This window comes from Ursus arctos, unplaced genomic scaffold, assembly GCF_023065955.2.
Source record: "Ursus arctos isolate Adak ecotype North America unplaced genomic scaffold, UrsArc2.0 scaffold_8, whole genome shotgun sequence".
Taxonomy (NCBI): Eukaryota; Metazoa; Chordata; class Mammalia; order Carnivora; family Ursidae; genus Ursus; species Ursus arctos.
Window position 1 is genome coordinate 6,234,315 of NW_026623100.1, and position 18,279 is coordinate 6,252,593.

The window sequence follows — 18,279 nt, forward strand, 5'->3', positions numbered from 1 at the left end:
CCCAACCTCCCCCAGTCCATGCTAGAATTATCTATGTGATGTTGTTGCTAAATCACTGTGTTTACATCCCCTGTGGTACTGATGCCTTTGAGTTCTCTTCTCTACCAGCATAAGAATTTCTTGTATCCTTGGTACCTAACACTCAACAATTTTTAAAGTTGTACAAAAGGTGAATTTGAATGTGAGCTCCATGTGTATTTGGTGAGTGTGGTCTGTGTGTCAGACACTGTGCTAGGCTCTTGGTATACACATGATCCCTGGTACATTGAGGCTCACGGCTTAGTAGGGGAGATACTAATTTAACAAAATCATTACAAAACCAACTAGTTAATAGCGATCAAAGGCACAAAAGAAAACAAAATCTTTTGAGTAGGTCATTGAAGTCTCCCCTAAAGAATTTCATTCATGGTTAGAACTAAAAGATGAGTAGAATTTTCTTGGACTCAGTAGAAGCAAGACTGCTCTGAGTGGTAGAATAGTGTATGATTAAAGGTGATGTACAGTAACTGTAGATAAGGGCACCAATGACAGCAAGGAGCAGATCATAGAGGGCCTGGAAGGCTATGGTACAGCCACTGAGTTCCATCCCAAGTACAATGAGAACATGTATGTACCAGTAAGGGTTCAAGTAGTAAAATGGTAACCACTTCAGATATCTCTGACTGAAGAATTGGTACCATGACTTGATTACAAAGGTGAAAGGAGAGTGGAGAAACCAAAAGGAAGATAGTGAAGCAGCTTACGGTTGTGGTGTTCCTGGAAGACACTGGCTACCTTTACGCTGAAGGGAGAGAGAGAGGAAGGGGTGTGGGAGAGCCAATATAAGAAAAAGCCATGGTTGGCCTTCCCAGTGATAACTCGGGCCACAGAGGAAGTGACGACTGACAGAAGCTGGAATTACATCTGGGATACTGATGTCTCATTTTTCACAATCTATGGGAAACCAACCAGGAGGAAGGAGGCCTAGGGAACAGTGCCCTGAGATAAAGAGCAGCAAAGAAAACATTGGGTATGTCTCTCACAGCGCACGGGGATGCCATCAGATGGTAATAACCAGTACAGTTGTGTGAAGATGTGATCAAGCTTCATTGAAAATTCGCTCATGTCTGTACAATGTCATAAATAGAGGAGGATAGGAGGAGAGAAGATTTAGGGAGGTTTCTATTGCAATGATCCAGGAGGAAGTTGAACTAAGATGTTGGCGGTAGTAACGGAAAGAATGCCTGTGTTTGAAATATATTTAAGAGGCAGGTAGGAACAGCAGGGATCTCTTCTTGAAGGGAGAGGAATTTGGACTTTGTTCTTTATGTAATAGAAAGTCCCTGCAGGTTTTTGATCAGAGGCGATAGAAGTAGTGTATCCATTTGAGTTAAGTTGAATGGATGAGACCCTCAAGACTGGGACACCTGTTAAAAGGTTATTGCAATAGATCAAGCAGGAAGAATATCAATGTATCAAGGTAAACAACAAAACAAAGAGGAAAATGAAAGAATAACCACAAAGTCTAAAGTAAATTTTATTTAGTTAAAAAATGAGTATGGAAATAAAACTGATTTTTAAAACCCCTTCCCAATGTATTTCATTAATTTAATAATATCTGAACTCGATAAAAGTAATTTTATTAGCTTTATTGTTTGTAAGCCCAGAATCAACTGACATTTTGCACAGAGGCTAGTTCATTTGATTGATTTCGGTCTCAACATAGACGAGCAAACATCAAGCCCTAATGACCGCCTATGATTAATTTCCAATTTATTCACTTCGATAGCATTTGTCAAATGCCAGAAGTGTATTTGTATTTTTAAAATACTAAGGTGCTACGGAAATAAATACCCAAGATCACCTGTTCTTCTTCAACCTAGGTTTGAACTAATCTGGCCAAGACACAATTTTCCAGAGATCCCTAAAAATCCTGTAATTCTTTAGCTCTGAGGTTAGCAGTCTCCAAATTTTTAGAGGATGAGGGCTCTGGAATAATAGCCATTTTTATTTTTGTCCCCTTATTTAATACTTGAAACTTCTTAGGTCAGTTCTCTCATTCTTCATTCAACAAATATTTATTAAGTATTTATTATGCGTCAGGGTCTTTGCTAGGCTTTGGGGATATAAAAATTACCAAACGAAGCAAAACTGGTTCCCCAAGTGGAATTTACATTCTAGTTCTCAATTAATGTTTGGTGGGTGTATGAAATAATGGAATCACCAAAATTCTTTTTGATGGGGACTGCCAAAGCTTGACGCAAAATTTTAATATAGAAGGATATTTGAAAACCATCTATTTCAACTTGATTTCTACAAAAGAAAGGAATTCAGTTCAAGAAGACGGTAACAGAAGGTAGACATATTTCCTTGTCCTTTATACTATGCTGTCTCAACATTATTATCAGTTTTACAAATGCATGCATTACATCACTGACGTTAAGAGCCAACAGAAAATCCTTTAACATTTATTCTAAATCTTTTCTATGTAACTCTTAAGTACGGATACACGAAATGAATCACCTCTTCATTATATAACCAGAGTCCATAGTTTATTCTCTTGCCCATTGCACTTTTATTTTTTTGTAAAAATAAAATGCTATGATTTATGTTTTATTTTCACTATCTTTTTGAGTAGTAGGAGCCTGGTTGAAAGCACAGGTATAAGTTAATTCTGAGATAGCTTTGTGGCTTGCAAAAATATTATTAAATTTGATAAATAAAGTTTATATCACCAAAGATTTTAAGGAAATCATTTTCTGGATAGATTTTGCATCTGGCAAATGCAGAATTAATGATATGGAAAGGAAATTAAAATTGTACTGGCAATCACTTCTATTCTCGCCTTTACAACATTCATATATTAGAAGTTAAAAAAAAAAAGAATGAGAGCTTAAACTGAATTATCTTTAAATGGATTTTCACTCATTTTATTAAGTAAGTTAACATTATATAAAGAACTATCCTTTATTTATCGCTATGATCCCCGTGAGCAGCACATACTCTCCAATTAAAGCGTTACGTGCTTTTGTTGTATTTCGTGCGCCTTGTTGAAGATATGGACACTTGAAAGTTATGGTATTAACTGAAAGTCCTAGAGGCTTACATCAGACACTGCTCTAAGTAGAGTGTGTGTGTGTGCGCGTGTGCATGTGCGTGTGTGTGACATAAACATACATAAAAAGTTAGGCCCAGGGCAATACACCAGTGAGTTAAGTACTTTTGTTACAGTTTGACAGAAGTAAATCACAGGTCAGTCAAGGCGCTGGGTATAATGGAGCTAAGCCTTCCTCACAGCGAAGGTGTTCATCTCCAGGGTTTCTGCACCACACTCTCTCTAAAACAGATGGACTCTAAAGAACTCATTTTTATTTATTTATTTATTTATTTATTTATTTATTTATTTATTATTTATTTATTCATTCATTTGTTTTGAAAGATTTTATTTATTTATTTGAGAGAGAGAGAGAGAGCATGAGCAGGGCGAGGGGCAGAGGGAGAAGCAGGCTGTCTGCTGAGCAGGGAGCCAGACGAGGAACTCGATCCCAGGACTGTGGGATCATGACCTGAGCTGAAGGCACCCGCTTAACCAACTGAGCCACCCAGGCACCCCTGAAAATTTCATTTTTAAAGCATGAAAGAGAACACATGTTTTGACACCAAGAGTTCCAATTCACTTCTGGAGAAAGAAACAGTGGGTATGGATAATAATCAGATAATCTTAATAATGGAAACCAAACCCTATTTTCTCATGCTCTTCAGGGATTAAATAGAATCAACATTTAAGAGAATGATCTAGAATGACTCTCCCTGGAAAGCCTCGCTTTCTGAAAATATTTGTCAAAGAAACACCCGTCCAAGTGCAGGAAATGGCTGATCGTGGAGATGGAAGACCTGAACTTCCAGCAGTACCACACACTCTGAGCCAAAATGAACTTGGACTGGTTTGTAATCCCAAACGGAATGGAAAATGTAAAACCAGAAAACCTTCTAAAAGAAAACATGAGACGCTATCTTCGCAAACTTGGAGTAGGCAGTCATGTCTAGGAGAGGGGACAAAAAAGCACAAGGATAAACATGGATATTCTTTGCTTTATCAAAATTTTAACAATTGCTTTCCAAAATACATTATTAAAATGGAAAAGCAAGGGCACTCACTGGGAGAAAATAGGCACATGTTTTGCGTGTACATATACATATATCTGAAAAAGAACGTGTATCTAGGATGTAGAAAGAACTGTTACAATTCAATAAATGGATAAATCCCAATTAAATATGTCAATGATTTTCACATATATTGCTGCAGAGAATGTATACAAATGGCCAATGAGCGTAGGAAAATGCTCATTTTCCTCACATCTTTATTCTTAAGAGAAATGCAAGCTAAAGCATAATGAGATATTGCACACTCCCTGGGATAACTATAATTTGAAATACTGACAGAAACAAGTGTTGACAAAGATACAGACGAACTGAAACTCTCACTGTTGCTGGAAATGTAAAACCATAGAACCACTTGAAAATTAGTTTAGCAACTTTCTGTCCTGTTCAGTGTACACTAACCTTAAGGCCCAAGTACTTCCAATCCTAGATACTCACTCAAGATAAGTGAAAACATGTCCACAAAAGCTTGTACAAAAATGTTAAAAGCAGTTTAATTTATAATAGAAAAAACTGGAACATCCCAAATATCCGTCGCCACATAAATGCATAGATGTTTGTATATAGGGACTAATGCTAACAGTAATACAAAGAAAGAGATTTTTGGTACATGTAGCAACATGAGTGGATCCCCCCCCAAAAAGTTACATTTAAGTAAGAAGTCAGAACAACAATAAACACAAAAACAACTCAAGTTGATGGGAAACCCTGGAAAGACAAACCCATAGTGATGTAAAGGTGACCAATGGTAAGCTGGGGCAATATGTGGGGAGTGAAGAACAACTAGAAAGTGCCACAAGGGCATCTTCTGGAGTGACCGAAAGGCTTTGTATCTAGAGTATTTTGGTGATGGCTACATGGCAAATCCATTTGTCAAGTCTCCTTGAGCTTCACAATTAAAATGTGTTAATTTTATTGTTTTTAAGTGATACCTCAATAAAGTTGATTGAAAAATCAACTAGATAGGGCACATGGGTAACTCAGTTGGTTGAGCACTTGACTCCCAATTTCGGCTCAGGTGATGATCTCAGGGTTGTGAGATCGAACCCTGGGAGGGGTTCCATGCTTAGTGTAGAGTCTGTTTGAGGTTCTCTCTCCTTCTTCCTCTGCGCTTCTCCCTGCTCACTCGATAGATAGATAGATAGATAGATAGATAGATAGATAGATAGATGATAGATGATAGATAGATAGATAGATAGACAGATAGATGATAGATAGATGATAGATAGATGATAGATAGATAGATGATAGATGATAGATAGATAGATAGATAGATAGATAGATAGATGATAGATAGATGATAGATAGATGATAGATAGATGATAGATAGATAGATAGATGATAGATGATAGATGATAGATAGATGATAGATGATAGATAGATAGATAGATGATAGATAGATAGATAGATAGATGATAGATGATAGATAGATGATAGATGATAGATAGATGATAGATGATAGATAGATAGATAGATAGATAGATAGATAGATAGATGATAGATGATAGATAGATAGATAGATAATAGATAGATAGATAGATGATAGATAGATAGATAGATAGATAGATAGATAATAGATAAAATCTTTTAAAAAATCAACCGTGTAATCTGTATTTTTGTGAAGTCCAACTGTTTGAGACATCCAATAGCTATCGAAACAAGAAGACTATAGGCGCTCAGTTAAGGGAGAGAAGATCAGCCAGGGGAGCAGAGTCTAATATTTAGTACCACTCTACGCCTTGATGCATTTAAAACCTCTCAAACTATAGGTGAGAGATGGAAAAGCTGAGCATAAGATAAATTAAGAGCAACTGAAAAAGCTGATAGGGCTGTGAGCCATCTCTGAAGAAGGGGACAAGATCTGAATCTCTGGCCTCGTAAGTAAGAAGTGGTTGATAAATCTCACAGGCCATAAGTTGTGATCCTAAAAAGGAATTAGAATAAATCATAAATAGAGGAGCCCTTTTAAAAATTGAAATGCTTTGTCACATCAGTTCAATCTTAGATGATCTTTTGTTAGCTGGGATATCTGCTAAAATAAAAAATAAATCTTCCATGGAAGAAGATAAAATCATCTAGTGTCTCAAATGAAATCTACAATTTTTCATATACAATCCCAGTCATACAATAAAAAAAAAACAACATGTATTAAAAAAAAAAAAGAAAGAAGGAAAGGAAAGGAAAGGAAACAAGTTGCCAAAAATCAAGATAAAAAGCAACAGAAACACGTGTATAAGACTGTCCATAGTTTGGAGTAATCAGCTTCATTCATTAACTATGGCTAATTAATATATTTAAGAATTTTTGAAAAAGTTGAAGAATTTCATTAAAAGTTGAAAAACTCCAATGGAGATTCTGTAACCGAAGTGTCCTGTGGAAGGCAGGATTCTGGATGTGCTCTTGCATTCTCCCTGTACGTTAGATTGTATGGCTAAAGGGACTTTTCAGATGTAATTAGAATTACTATTAGTTGATCTTAAACTAAGGAGTTTATCCAAGTGGGAATGGTCTAATTGCACGGACAGTTTAAAAGCAGAATTTTCTCTGGTCAGTAGCATAAGAGGAAGTCAGAGATTCAAATTATGAGGAAGGGTCAACTTGCTATTCCCGGCTCTGAAGTTGGAAGGGACCACTTGTCAAAGAATCGTGTTGTTTAGGAGTTGAAAGCCCTCATCTGAAGGCTGAAAGTAAAATGGGGACCTCTGTCCTTCACCTGCAAAGAACTGAAAATAACCAACAAACTGAAAGAATTTGGAATCAGATTCTTCTCCAGAGGTGAGAGCCCAGTATGGCCCACACCTTGATTTTGACCCTATAACACCCTACGGAGGGAATCCAATCAAAAACACCTTAAGTTTTAGCCTAACAAATGAGTGTTGTTTTAAGGTGCTAAGTTTGTAAGGAAATAGAAAATAAATACATATACAATAAACTAGAAACAAGAACTCAGATGATTTAATGACTGATTAAATACAGTTTAATAGAGCTCTAAATAATGATAAGGCGCGGATGATGAATTGGAAGAATAGATAAAATTAAAATTCAGACAAAAGCACACAGGAAGAAAAATGACCGACAACACAGAAATGAGCTTAAAATGTGGGAAATGTAATTACAGTCTCGAAGAGGAGGCAAGAATGGGACTGAAGCTGTTTAAGAAAATAGAATGGTTCAGAATTTTCCAAAATTGATAAGAGATGAAATATATATCCAGCAAAAATATTCTTCAGAGGTGAAGGTTAATAAACCATTTTCACACAAAGAAAAAATGATGATTCCTTCAGAGAGAGAGAAAGAGAGCTTATGTAAATATTCCAATTTCAAACAAATATAATTTAAGTCAAGATAATTGTAAAGTATAAAGTGGAACGCTTGAGAGTGATTAAAGTTTCAATACACAAGATGAACTTACTCTAAAGTTATATATAATTAAACACATACCATCAAAGTATATAAAGTGATAATTGCCAAAACAAAAGGAGGTACAAAGACCATAGTGGATTATTTCAGCAGTCCTTTCCCGGTAATAGAATGGAAAATCAGACCAGAAAATTAGCAAGTGTAGATTTAAACAGCATTTTCGACAAGTGTGACTTACCTGATAATAGGTAAAACACCAAATCAAAAGAAAGACATAGTATGTGCCAACATCCATGGACTTTTGACCAAAATTGACCGTATCCTGGCCCCATAAAACAACAAATGCCAGAGGACAGAAACTATATAACCTATGTCCTTTGACCACAGTATAACTTAAGTAGATCTTAATGACGAACGGCTATTAGGAAAAATCTCAAAGTTTTAGAATTTAGGTAATATTCACTGGTCAAGTAAGACATAAAAATGAAAATAGAAATTAGGATCTGCATTTTAACAAAAACATTTTCTATTGATAGTATGTGTGCTGTAAGAATGCACAGAATCATCTTGATGCATATGTTAGAAAAGAACAAAGTTGAAAATCAATAATCTTGTCTGTTTCAAGAAGTCAGAATGTAAACCACAACCTAAAGCAACTAAAAAGATAGAAATAAATAATAAAGTTAGAGTGGATGTTAATGGAATAGAGACTACTTTCCAATAGATTGAATAAAAAAAGACTTTGAAAACATGACTAAAATGATTGAACAGCTGGCAAGGCTAATCTGGATAAAGAGAAGGAACCAAGAGCAAAGACTAGCAATGAAAAAGGGTCAGCATTAGAAATCCTGTAAATAGTTTAAAAATCCCGAGAAGATTCATCATTGTGACATTAAATTTACAAATCTGAGAATTAGTTCTTTTCTTAGAACAATAGGCCTGGCCAAACTGTAATTTTGGTAATTTGGGGAAAACTTAAAATTAACTCTTACTTTAAAAATTTTTTTTAATTCTTTTTTAAAAAATTTTTAAAAGACTTTATTTATTTCTTTGACAGAGAGAGACAGCAAGAGAGGGTACACAAGCAAGGGGAGTGTGAGAGGGAGAAGCAGGTTCCTGGCAGAGCAGGGAGCCTGATGCAGGGCTTGATCCCAGGACCCTGGGATCATGACCTGAGCCGAAGGCAGACGCTTAACAGCTGAGCCACCCAGGCGCCCCTCTTACTTTTTTTTAACTACAGGACAGAAATAGCGAAAAAAAATCCAGCCCCACATCTTAATTGTTCTGGTAGCACAATCACAAAACAAGTTGGAGGCAAAGCCTCACCATGTCTTCCACGTAGAGCTTAGGATATGGATTTGGGAGGAGTGGGAGAGACTTGGCTGTGGTCATTTGAGAGAACTCAGAAAATTCCGGGAATCTTGAACCTCCAAATTACCTTGAGCCTGCCTTTCCAGCAAAAGCAGCTCTTTTTCTCCTGTCAGATGTGATTTTCTTCTTCTGGAGGGAAAGACCTGACATGCCCCTATCTTCACCAGCTGTTTGCAAGAGAAGGCTGTCTGTCCTCAAGGTTCATACTCACTGTCTCTTTTTGATTTCAGACCTATAACTCGAATCAGAGACCATGAGTCACAGGACTACAAGTGCAAAACAATTACAAAATTGTGATAATTTAGGTCACGTATCTAAGAAATAGGTGTGGAATTTTTCTTAAGGATATAAATCCAAGGAGATGAAATATAAGGTTGTATCACATCAAATTTATTGACAAGAGCACATTTACTTGAGATACTAGAATCTGCGTGCGCTGGCTGAAGGCAGGGAAACATGATGGTAGGGAAAGGAATTCACAAAGAACAACGTCAGGCTAATTCATAGTTCTAGAAATGAAAACAAGAGCTCGTATTTTTGTGTATGTATTTGTAGATATTAACCAATCCTGCCGTTTTACGGAACTTCTTCTACTATTCTGTAGGAATAATGGTGGTGTTTAAACTTAATAATCTGTTTTTAGATTACCACGTGTTCAAGTGGGATCTTGGCTGAAGAGGAATTAACACCTCCAGAAGTGTGCATGGCGATTAAGAGCACGTGGATTCCCTTTTTGTAAGATTTTCAGAGTGTTTTTGTGTTAGTTACAGATGAATCATGTAAAGAGAAAAACATAAACTTGTTTTGATGGGATTGAAATGTAGCCAAAGTGGGAGAAGAGCAAAGGGTAAACGTAATACAGCTACAGCATAAAAACAGCGAAGTGTGAGTGATAAAATGAAGAGGAGTGTGTTTGGTTGCTCCCAGATCTTGTCTCCTCCTTTCCGCTTGAAGGGGATGACTGCATGTGCACTTGTCTGTTAATTCTGGTTACGTTTGGCCAGTTTGGTCAACGGGAGGTACTGATAGGAGATTGTTAGGAATGGAGGAGGCTGGGTCTTCCTATCCTGCTCTTTCTCTTTCTAAGTCAAGTAACAGAGAGATTCGTTAATTATCCCGCCTTAACTATTCTTGTGAATGGTTTTATGTCACTAGTCATTCTATTTTATATAGCTCAGCAAATAATTGTAGGTTTTTTATACAAATAATTCCTATTTGTTTTTTTATTCCAATATGGTCTATATTTAGTAACAGGTTTGAGTGGAATTTTCCTCTTTGGGAAACTCCAATTCATTTTAGAAAATCTATTGACTTTCATTTAATTTTTAGCGGTCATTCTTCTTATTGATCTCTTTTGTTAATTTAATTTTATGTATGTTTTTGCTGTTGGTCCTCCTGAGTATTTCAAATGGATGAAGAAAATGTAAATAATGAATAATGAAAAATTTCTTTCTTCTTTACAATGGTCATATCCTTCATTAGTTCACGTATTGCAGTTGTAACAATTGCTAATAGGCATCCATCATTTGTTCCTAATTTAGTCCCTCCCTCTGTCTCTCTCGTCCTTCTCTCTTTCTCTCTCTGTCTCCTCCTCCTTCCCTCTCTACTACTTATATACAATGTGTTAGTTTGGAATGTTTATGTCAAGAGCATGTCCTTCTTGTCCCAGTGTAGGTAATATTTGCATTATTTTATTTTTAATTTTAAACATTTGGGATAGATTTTTATATCTTTGAAAAGACTATGGATGTCATTATTTTTGGCTTGTTTATATAATAAGTGATTTTGACAGCATCCTAAGTTTAATCTTTTTGTTTCCTAAGTAAATTACATTCCCAATGAGGTATTAATCTTTTCACATATTATACTTTATTGCTAATATTTTATTTAAAAGGTCTTTTATCAGTACAGTGTATTTTCAGGTTTTTTTTTTTTTCAGATTTATTTTCTGGTCAATTTTTGGTGTCATGGTTAAACAGTAACTTAACAAGTTAGAGTTAAAATTTTCATTTAGTTTCTTTCTGTGCTAGAGCAATTTACATACGATGGGGACTATTTTTTTCTTGAAGGTTTGAAATAACTGCTTGGGAATAATGACAACCTAGAATGAAGAGTAAAATGTAGCCCTCTGGAGGGACAGGGTTATATTAAAAATTAATGCGGAATAGATTCAAAAGGTTGATAAGGCCAACTGCAGATTTGACCAGGATATTCAAGGTAAGGTGAATTTGGCTAATTAAGGTTTGGGAATGAGGGCAGAGACTGGCATAGACCAACTTCAGAAATGCCATAGAAGAATTTTAAAAAAGATTTGAGAATAATCCTACGTGAATGAGAGAGAAGCTAACATTCCAATAATTCATCCAATCATCGTTTGCCATTAACATCCATTCAAAAATTTGTTTCAGAAAAACTGTATCAACAAAAATTAGCAAACATTTAAGTAAAATGATCCCATATTTTTGTACACTTAATGCTGGCATTGTGCTATTAAATCTATATATATTATCTTATTTGGTTCATGAGAAACCTTTATGAAATATATCCTGTTATAATGCATTTTGTGAAAGCCAAGGCTTTCTTTAGGAACTTGCTCAAGGTCCCAATGCCTATTAAAATGACCTGCTTTTTATATCCAAAAGTATATTACAACCAGAAGACTGGTTGAAACACTATTTGAATGACTATATTAATACAGCAAGCCTTTTTTGAAAGGTTATTGATTTAAATCTATAATAAAACTGAATTCCAAGGACCAGGTCTAGGCACTTGCGTCATTCTCTAATATTTTTGTTTCCATCTTTATGTTCTTTTTGTCATAAAAGAGATTCAATTTTGATTTCAGAAATACAGAATCAGTGGGACAAACTTATCTCCATCTGGAAATCACGCAAAAGCACTTCTGCCCCGAGCTGTTGTATACAATGTTATTCTAAACTGGTATTAATATTACTGAAAATTTCAAATAGAGTAATACAAACGGTTAATGTGCTGTATGTACACACATATATGTATGAATATGAATCCATATCTACATCCACGCATGTGTGATATATATTGTTAAAGAAATACTAATTCATTAACGAGTTAAAAGGTGTAACCCAAGTAAGCACGCAATTATTTTACTAAATAGTTTTCTGACTGGGTATTTACTGAGTTTCCTAACTCAGTTTCTTTTTCTCTTGCAATTATGAGGATCTTGTTTTATAAGACATGTGTTTCGCCTGAAAGAGCACGTAGCTCTCCCATGATGTCGTCTTGATCTAAGATAACAAACACATTTAAATTATAACTAGATTATTCTATTAGCCAAGATCACTTAGGGCTAATTTTAGTTTTTTTAATTTTCTCTCAATATGTCCTTTTCTATTGGCAGAGCGTGGAGGGTGGGGGCTGGAAGGAAGAACTGATTGAAAAAGACACTTCTGGTAACTTTTACTTAGATGCTTTGTGAAAAAAACAGTTAAAGTCCTGTTTATGTTGCAAAGCTGAACCAGAGCCCTCCGTCAGACTGGAACTTCCTGACACGGTAAGCATCAGGTAGTTTTCTGCCATATTTTCAGCACATCAGTACTCCATATGCTGGAAGAATGTCACTAAAGTCTGGCAGCAATTTTGAAGGCTCTTGACATGTTGTTTGGTGTCATTCCCTAGTAGGAAGTGCCTGGGGTTGTGGCTGAAAGAAGGGGGAAATTGTGGCAACTAAGAAACACAAAAGCCCTAACAAAAATGACTGGAATATGCAAAATGTGTCTAGAAAGTACCAGATGCAGATGCTTTACGGCTAGGAGTGAGATGGAGAGAGAGAAAGAGTGTGTGTGTATGAGAGAGACAGAGAGAGAGCACCCACAGAATACAAGGATCCCCCAAATAACTGTTGATCAGATGCTCTTTAAATGCAACTAAGAAACAAAATGTCACATTTTGGATCCTACATTAAGACGTGAGGTGCTAGTTCTTAATAACATTTTGGGAGGCGCCTGGGTGGCTCAGTCGGTTAAGCGTCTGACTTAGGCTCTGGTCATGATCCCAGGATCCTGGGATCCAGCCCCGCGTGGGAGTCTGTTTCTTTCCCTCTCCCTCTGTGTCTCCCCCTACTCGTGCCCCTCTCTCTCTTTCTCTAATAAATACATGCAATTAAAAAAATTTTTTTTTTGAAAATTCATGAGGCACCTGAGCGGCCCAGTTTGTTAAGCATCAACTTTTGATATCAGCTCAGGTCATGATTTCAGGGTTGAGAGATCAAGGCCCATGTCCAGCTCCCTGCTCAGCATGGAGTCCGCTTGAGTTTCTCTCTTCCCCTTCCTCTAACCCTCCCACTGCTCACTCTCTCTCTCTCTCTCTGAAATAAATGCATAAATAAATCTTAAAAATATTTTTTTTTGAAAATTCATCTGGAAAACAGTGAATAGAATTATAGAAAATGTTCCAGTCAATACTGATCACAACAGGTGAGTGACTTAAATGGCAACCTTCTCTGTCACCTTCCATCTTCTCCCCACCTCAGACAGGTTTGTTTGCAAGAACCTCACCTCTCTAACCCACTTAGCCACAGTCAATGGAACACGTGCCCCTTTCTCACAAAGAGTCATTAGTATGTCTACTGAGTCACTAGCCAAACCATTTGCCATTTTGTCACCAATAAACACATAGGGAAAATCGTTCTTCTACTTCAAGGCTGGACAAATGTAGAGGGTTATTGGTCGGGTAAATGTTTGCTTATGGATTATGGTTACTGGCACTGGAAGGGGGAAAGGGCACAAGGGTAATTTACTGTTCATAAAACCTGACAACATGGACATTGGAACTCTCCTGGAATGTTTTGTAGTGGTCCTCAGCATTTCTGGAATATTAACATAGACTACTTTAACAATACTTTTGTGTAAGTTGTTCTCTTGTTCTAAAAGTTAGCTCAAAATCCTGAACATCACATTTCCTTAATTATAGGATATTCTGTAAAGGTCAAAATTTCTGCATGAAATACCATCAATATTCATATAATTAATGTCAGGCCATTGACTATGTATTTATTGGTACTTACACTTGTTTATGTTATTTTATTTTGATCATAAGAGCCTTGAAGTTCCTCTTTGTTAAGTGTTTGTTGTTTTCAACATGTTGTGATTATACTATAGCTTATAGTCAATATTATTACTATTTGCTTATATGGATTTGATAAAACTTTGGGATATCCAAACTTACTGTCATTTTCTTTCCTTCATGAAGATTCTTATGAATGAATTCAAGTTTGTAATGCTAAAACCAGTTACAAATGTTTTGGTTTCATCAATCTTTGTTAGCACAAAATGTTTGAAAATATGTGTATGGATAAGTATTTGTGAGTGTAGGACTAGGAAAAAGAAATACACTTTAAAAGAGTTTGTTATTCAAATGTGAATCTCATCCTGTATGAAATTCCTCTTAACCTCTCTCATTACATCTCCAAGTCTCTTGTATATTTTAGTACATTTCATCATTTAAGGCTGTATGGTATCTCTCTCAGAAAAAAAAAAAAAAAAAACAGCAACAAAAAATCTTTCCAGCAAATAATTTAGAAATTCATTCAGAAAACAAAATGTTAGGGGGCGCCTGGGTGGTTCAGTCATTAAGTGTCTGCCTTCGGCTCAGGGCGTGATCCCAGCATTCTGGGATCGAGCCCCGCATCAGGCTCCTCTGCTGGGAGCCTGCTTCTTCCTCTCCCACTCCCCTGCTTGTGTTCCCTCTCTCGCTGGCTGTCTCTCTCTATGTCAAATAAATAAATAAAATCTTTAAAAAAAAAAAAAGAAAAAAAACAAAATGTTAATACTAAGGGTATTGAAAGAATCAGCTAGGGGAAAAATCAAGTAGTATTGGTTCCCTTCAAATAAAACCTAGAATCACTTACATCTAAGAATAAGATAAGAATTTGGTTTTAAACATAGCATACCAACAGAGCATAATGTATACCATTGAAAGAATACGTATCATTCTTGAAAGAATGACTCTTATTTTCCAGCAAGTCCTAAAGTTAACTGTGAAATAAATGAATATATATTTTTTAAATGCTGACTCATAAATACGTTATTGCATAAATTTATTCTAATTGTCTTAGTGAGAAACTTGACTCAGGGATATGAATTAGTATAGAACACCATATTCAGGAGCACCTGGGTGGCTAGTTGGTTGAGTGCCCAACTCTTGATTTTAGCTCCGATCATGATGTCAGAGTCCTAGTACTCAAGCCCCACATCAGTCTCCATGCTCAGTGGGGAGTATACTTGAGGATTCTCCTCTCTCTCTCTGTCTCTCTCTTCCTCTTTCCCTCCCCACCTTGTGTGTGTGCTCTCTCTCTCCCTCTAAACTAAATACATAAATCCAAAAAAAAATAAAAATAAAAGTAAAACACCATATTCAAAACATACAGTAATGTTGTAGCTGAGAGTAGGTCTTCCAGTAGAAAGTCAAAGTAATTGATGTTTTACTAAAGTGGTTATTCATTACCTGTTTGAAAATAACATGAGAATGACAGGGAAATGTCATGAGTACTAGAATTTGAAATTTGAATGTGTTACTAATCCCAGCATAAGCAGGAATAAAAATTCAATGGAACTAAATACATTTTTTAAAAATATCTAAATAAATAAAATTCTGTTTAAATTCAGAAAATGCAATCCAGAAAAAGGAAATAAAATACGAATAAGCTGGAAAATTGATGAAACTTTGAGATTTGTAGTCAATATTAGACAGCAATGATTATAATTTTGTTGTACAACAAATTGCCTTAGTATGTTAGGCCTGCAATTTGGATGAGTCATGAAGGTAAAAGCATTTACAATACATTTAATTTGGCTAGTTGTTTGCAGGTAGAACGGATTTCAGTATTTTAATGGATGACTCAACAGTGGGTCCAAGAATACACACACACACACGCACATGCACAATCAATTAGCTCAAAAAAGAGCATCTTAAACATCTACACTAGAGAAAGAAAACTGTGCGTTGAGGTAGAGAAATTAACTAGTCAGTATTTACCACAACAATGACTAATAAACGAAAGAAAAAAAACAATTGTTCAACATCATGGTAGTGGTAAAGAAAAACAATCTTCAAAAATTAAATTATTTACAGAAACTCATGGTTGAACTTAAAAAAACTTTTATTGAAAGCTTGAGAACTATCTGATTCATAGAGGATCCAGGTGAGTAATTAATCAGGGCTAACCTGTAGGCGTTGCTAAGGTGTGAAATTGATTTGGGAGGATCTAGGTATCTAAATGTCATTTTTTTAGAACATCCATTCAACTAGAATCTAATACAGCTTTTATTTTAGAGTAACGTTTTCACTGTTTCCACAGATACAACCTCCAACGTTGTGTTACTGTTTGGATTCTCTGGCTTTAGTGTTGTACATATTTATATCTTAAGCGTCTTTCTCTGTGGCGAGCACATGATAGGTCTTCATTATAGTTGGTGGAATGACTAAATCCATTCATAAACAGACATGAATGACTGTTTTGGAGCTTCATTGTGGTATACAAGTACTTAAAACCTACTATGTATAAGGCACTGTGCCTTGTGTTTTCAGGAGAAAAAGACATGTCTTCTGCTACCAGAGAAGGCAAAATCTAGTTAAGTGGATAACAGGGGTAAAAGTATGTATGAAATAAGCTGGTTTGGTTAATATACTAAAAAATGCAGAGCAACGAAATGGGAGCACAAGTAGGGGGTATTAGAGAACATATGGAATTAGAAATAGCCCGGATGGTTTGATAGAATTATTTTATTTATCAAGATACCTGGAGAATAATCATCTAAAACCAAAACCCATTGCAAAGTCAAAGACAAAGCATTAATTTGATTTTCAATTTCGAAATTCTCAATTGAAAGGAAGTGTTCAGGTGAAGCAGATGAAGCATGGACAAATTGATTTGTGTGAGGTTACACAACTATTTACTGTCAGAGTCGAGAACGCTGAGGTGAAAGGGCTTCAGGCCAGGCTAGATTTCAAATGACCCTCAGGCATGAAAATGGCATTCAGAGAAGCCCAGAAGGAAACTTCAAAGTCCAGGTCTCCGTATGCATAAGCTATGGTTCTTCCATGACTCTGCAAAGGCAGCTCCTACCACCTTGAACCCAGTTAATTTCACTCATGTGGCACATTTCCTTTTGGGTTAAGGTGAATTCCCCAAAGTGTGTGTATGAAAATCTCAATCCCACTCTGTAGCCAATAAATATGGGAAATGTTTTATTAAAGGTATAGATTAATAGAACTTTTATATTAAATATATCTATAAACCCCTCCATCTAAGATTTTTTAAAAGGTATTTATTTATTTATTTATTTATTTATTTATTTATTTAATTTGAGAGAGAAAAGGGGGGAGGAGCAGAGGGAGAGGGACAAGCAGACTGTGCCGAGTGCAGAGCCCTATTTGGGGCTTGATCCCACGACCCTAAGACCATGACCTGAGGCCGTGAGACCATGACCTGAGCAGAAACTAAGAGTCTGACACTTAACTCAGCCACCCAGGCACCTCTCCTTCTGGGATTTTTACATTAAAACCAAAAGCATTTCAAGCATCAAGACATCATAAAACATGGCTTCTCGCAAAAAATTATGATAAAGCAGATGTGATTAGCTTTATGTCATGAACATGATGGGTGATTGTAAAATATTTGTTACCATATTTTACTTTTCTTCTTAACTGTATGGAGATAAACGCGATTGTAAAGCCTTTCCTATAGTAGAGTAAAAATATTGTACATTAAATTTTTGACTTCAGAGATCTAGCATGAAATCATATGGCATATAATGTCAGGATAGAACTACACTTATTTTTATTCAGTTTAAGTTGAATATAGTACCTATTTATAAAATGAAAAGGTTAAAAATAATGCCATATGTGACTAAATGGCTATGAGACCTCCCAAATGTGTTCTGTTTGGGTTAATAGTGGCTAATATTCTACCAATGTTGCAGTACGTTGTAATAATTGTAAATTAAGCTTCCGATTCGCATTCTTTGATTTTAAACAAGTTTGAACATGTCATTTTGTTTTATAGTAGTAGACAAATATTAGTCAGTGATATATTAATGATACAGGAGGGGTCTCTTTTCTGTGCATCTTTATTCACAAAACGTTCCCTTATTTAATTTTGTAAAGGAACGTCGCAACACGACATTTTATTCAGGAATTAGGTCTTTGCAATTACACCAAGCACCTACCAACACCAAAAAATATATATCAGAAATAGAAAAGCAAGTGTGTGCATGTCAACAAGTTGCCTAACAATCAAGATCAATAAACAAAACCATAAGGCTGCAGAAGAATGCCCCCCCCTCCAATTCATAGATGAATAGAATCAATGCTTGAGAAAATTTCCCTGGAGGGTACAGGGTGGAATTTGGAAACTGTAAAAGGAGCAATGAA